The 5,000-nt window shown below is 41.4% G+C and overlaps 1 protein-coding gene across 3 annotated transcripts in view; it reads right to left on the minus strand.

Moving 5' to 3' along the window:
• LOC122259507 (uncharacterized) overlaps nucleotides 1-5,000 on the minus strand; it is a 35,945-nt gene that overhangs the window by 9,503 nt on the left and 21,442 nt on the right. The gene's annotated exons all lie outside the window — the stretch shown is intronic.

Below are 5,000 nucleotides of genomic sequence, written 5' to 3' on the forward strand. Positions count from 1 at the left end.
GAAAAGAAAAGGAAGAAGAGGAGGAGAGAGGAATGAAAGGGAGGAGGAGGAAAGAGGAATGAAAGGTAGGAGAAGGAGGGAAGTGAGGAGAAGGAAAATGAGGAAGTGGAGGAGGAGGAGGAGAGAGGAGGAAATCTAAGAGAAGGCGGAAGAAGAGGAAAGGGAGGAGGAGGAGGAGGAGGAAAGGGAGGGAAAGGAGGAGAAGGAGGAAAGGAAGGAGAAGAAGAAAGAGGAAAGGGAGGAGAAGGAGGAAAGGGAGGAGGAGGAGGAAATGGACGAAAAGAATGAGGAGGAGAAAGAGGAAAGGGAAGAAAAGGAAGAAAGGGAGGAGGAGGAGGAAATGGACGAAAGGAAGGAGGAGGAGAAAGAGGAAAGGGAGGAGGAGGAGGAAATGGACGAAAGGAAGGAGGAGGAGAAAGAGGAAAGGGAAGAAAAGGAGGAAAGGGAGAATGAGTAGGAAATGGACGAAAGGACGGAGGAGGAGAAAGAGGAAAGGGAGGAGGAAATGACGAAAGGAAAGGAAGGAGAGAGAGGAAAGAGGAAAGGGAAGGAGGAGAAGAAAGAGGAAAGGGAGGAGAAGGAGAAAGAGGAAAGGGAGGAGGAGGAGGTCTGGCGAGTGCCGTTACTCTGTGCTGTCGGCGTTCGTCATTGCTCCCCATGCCCCCCCCCTCCCTCCCTCCCTCCCTCACCATGTGCCGCGCTCTCGCACCTTCCCCAGCATCCTTAGTGTTGTGTGTGTGTGTGTGTGTGTGTGTGTGTGTGTGTGTGTGTGTGTGTGTGTGTGTGTGTGTGTGTGTGTGTGTGTGTGTGTGTGTGTGTGTGTGTGTGTGTGTGTGTGTGTGTGTGTGTGTGTGTGTGTGTGCGTAAGTAGGTATAGAGAGAAAAGAAAACTTGGACCCAAGACAACATGATGCAACTAAGCAGTGGACCAGTTTAAGTAATATGAAATGCAAACGCGCACACACACACACACACACACACACACACACACATTTATATATATATATATATATATATATATATATATATATATATATATATATATATATATATAATATATATATATATATATATATATATATATATATATATACATATACACACACACCTATATAAAACTTCTTCGAGAAACGAAATTACTGTTCCATGTTTTACGAAATTCATAACAACGCGGATAAAAGTAAATGCGATTCTGGGCAAAGAGGACTTTCGTTTTCCTGCATGCAATAGAAGAAATCGTAAACAAAAAAAAGACACTAGCAACAAGATCAGGTAATGGTTGTTGCACACGCAAATCGCCTCGCAAATGACGCCCGAAAACCATGAGACCGGAAGCTCTTGTCTCGCTCTTATTATCATTATTATTATTTTGTTCTTATTATTTTTTTCTTTTTTTTCATTTCTTTCTTGTTCTATTTTTCTTTTCTTTTTATTTTTTTCTTCTCTTCCCTTTTCGTCCCGTTATTTCGTTGCTTTTCTCTTTTTTCTTCTTCTTCTTATTATTATTCTTCTCCTTTTTCTTCTTCTCCTTCTTCTACTTCTTGTTTTTCTTCTTCTTTTTCTCCTTTTTATCCCCTTTTTTTCGCTTCCTTTCTTTTCTTCTACTCTCTCATTTTCCTTCTTCTTTATCTACCCTTTCTTATGCTCTCTCTTTATCCGTTTCTTTCGTTGCATCATCGGAGACATCAGCTGGAATCACCCCCCCCCCCATCCCCCTCTCCTATCCCCTTACTTCCTCTCCTATCCCGCTCCCCCCCTCATCTATCCCCCTCCACCCCTCCTATCCCCTACCCCTCCCCCTCTCCAGTCCCCCACTCCCTCACCAATCTCACCAATCATGAATCCGATATACTATTTCTAAAATAATCATATATCATTTTCGATATTTTCCATTTACATTTATCATATCCTGGTTATCACTTTTCACTTAGCGAGCGCATGACATATTTCTTAAATCATGCATGACTGACGTAACACACACTTAGGTAAGTAGAATTTATTATTCCTTTTATTTTATTCTTTATATTCCCATGCGTCAATTATCGTGTGCAAATTACATTTTTTATTCAATTGTTTTCATTGCTAACTTATCGAGCGCATGGCATATTTCCTAAATCGTGCATGACTGACATTGCATGAACATTATTCTCTCTTTCTCTCGATCTTCATGTATCATTTAGCGAAGTCTCAAGCCTCATTGCATATGTCAATTGCACGTTTCTCGGACTCCTTTGTTCTCGCTCTCTATCTCTGTTTCTTTTTCTTTCTCTCTCTCTGTCTCGGTCTCGGTCTCTCTCTCTCTTTCTCTCTTTCTCTCTTTCTCTCTTTTTATCCTCTCCCTCTCTCTCTCTCTCTCTCTCTCTCTCTCTCTCTCTCTCTCTCTCTCTCTCTCTCTCTCTCTCTCTCTCTCTCTCTCTCTCTCTCTCTCTTTCACTCTCTATATCTGTCTATCTATCTATCTATCTATCTATCTATCTAACTCTTTTCTTTACAGACAGGGAGACAGACAGATAGACAGACAGGCAGACAGACAGACAGATAAAAAGACAGACAGGCAGACAAATAGACAGACAAACATACAAACATACAGACAGACATATATATACATAAAGACAGATACAGAAACAGAGATAAATAGATCGATCGATACAGACAAACAAACAAACAAACAAAAACAAAGACAGAGAGAAATAGACGGAGAAATATACGAAGAAAAAGAGACAAACAGACAAACAAACAAACAAAAACAAAGCCAGAGAGAAACAGACCGAGAAATATACGAAGAAAAAGAGACAGACAGACAAAAAAAAGCAAAAAAAAAAAACAGGTAAGCAAGCAAGCAAGCAAGCAATCGCACAGCTCGAATAAAACGACTTTTCCATAAGCAGACGTCACGTGACATTCTTTCACACTGACGTGACCCAAATCTCAGCCTTCACCGAATGACATGTAAAGCCGAAAATGTTATCACTCTCTGTGTTATCTTCACCTCTATGCCAAGTGGTGCGTAACGGTCATGGGTGAGACGATGCAAGTAGAGTGAGAATAGGATTTAAAGATAAAATAGAAGGAAGGAGAGAAATGTCTTTCTGTCTGTCTATTCATTTATTTATCCGTCTATTTATCTATCTTTCTGTCTATGTATCTATTTATCGATCTATCTATTTGTATATCTATCCACCTATGTTCCTATCTGTTTGTCTGTCTGTCTGTCGGTCTGTCTATTCATCAATACATCCATCTATCTATCCATCCTTCCATCCATCCATCCAATCTATTCATCCATCCATCTATCCACCCGTCCGTCCATCCATCCATCCATCCATCTATCAATCCATCCATCCATCCATCCATCCATCCATCCATCTATCCATCCATCCATCTATCTATCAATCTATCTCTAAAGAAGAAAAACGGAGAGGAAAAAATATATATTCTAGACATTCCGTGTTATTTAAACTTTCAAGAAAATCATCCTTTGAGAATGTCTAATCCAGCAGATGTCATGCACAGAATTGCAAAGAGACACGATACGCCGTTGAATCAATGTCATGCACACCCACACACACACACACACACCCAACGCATACCCCCCTCCTCCCTCTCCCCCTCTCCTCCTCTCACTTTGCCTCTGTCTCCCCCTTTCCTCCCTCATACTTCCCATCCCCTATTTTTCTGTCTTCCTCTCTCCTTCTTCTGAATTCTTCCCTCCTTCTTATCTCTCCTCGTCTTCCCTTTTTCTCTCTCTTGTCCTTATTCTTGTCTTTCTATCCCCCCCTCTCTCTCTCTCCTTCTCCTTCTCCGTGCCCCTTCTTCATCTTCTATATCCTTTCTTCCTTTGAATCCTTCCTCCCTTTCTTTCTTTCTTTCTTCTTTTCTTTCTTTCTTCCTTTCTTTTATCCTCCCTATGTTCCTTCCTTCCTTCTTTCTTTCCTTTCTTTCTTTCATCCTACCTTTTTTTTCCTTCCTCCTTTCCTCCCTTTCTTCCTTTCCTTCTTCCTTCCTTTATTCCCTTCTTCCTTCCTTTCCCCCTTCGTTCATTCCTTCCTTTCTATCTTCCCCTATTCGTTCCTCCCTTCATCCCTTCCTTCCTATCTTCCTTCCTTCTACATCCTCTTAAATTCCCCCTCTCTCTCCCTCCTCCTCTCACCCTCCTCTTTACCTTCACCTCCACCCCCTCCCATTCTTCTTCACCTCCCCCCTTCCCCCTCTCCCACTGCCCCCCCCCCTCTCCCTAGCCCTCCAGCTGTTTGTTCACAGTGCATATTATTATCACTGACTTTCCCTTCAGATTCCCCCCTCTACCCCCACCCCGTCTATCACCCCTCCTCCTCCCCTCATTCCACCTTCCTCCTCCCTTCCTCCCCGGTCTCCTACTTCCCTCCCTCCCTCCCTGCTCTACTCCCTTCCTCCATCCACTTTCCTCCCTCCCTCCCCCTGCCCCCCTCAGAATGTGTTATGCAGGTTAGTGTTAAATGGACGAGAGATATGTAGGCTATGCTCACAGTGTGTGTGGGAGGGGGGGAGGGGGGGCAAGGAGGGTGACTCAAATTGTGTGGTGTTAAGAAGGGTTGTTATTTCTCTTTCTCTCTCTCTCTCTTTCCCTCTCTCTCTCTCTTTTTCGCTCTCTCTCTCTCTCTATTTTCCTCTCTCTCTCTTTCTCTCGCTCTCTCTCCCTATCTGCTATTCTTGCATGTTATTTATGTTTCTCTCCAATGTACAATCTCTCCAATGTATCTTATTCTTGCCCTTTTCATTTCCTTTTTCATGTATGTGTGTATATATATATAGACACATCTATTTAGCTATCTATCTTTATATATATATATATATATATATATATATATATATATATATATATATATATATATATATATATATATACATGAATCTATGTACATATACATAGAAATATATATATGTGTGTATGTATATGTGTGTATACATAATATATATATATATATATATATCTAAATATATATATATATATACACATATAT

This window comes from Penaeus japonicus, unplaced genomic scaffold (genome assembly GCF_977035675.1).
Source record: "Penaeus japonicus unplaced genomic scaffold, GWHDUDI00000001_assembly GWHDUDI00000007, whole genome shotgun sequence".
Taxonomy (NCBI): domain Eukaryota; kingdom Metazoa; phylum Arthropoda; class Malacostraca; order Decapoda; family Penaeidae; genus Penaeus; species Penaeus japonicus.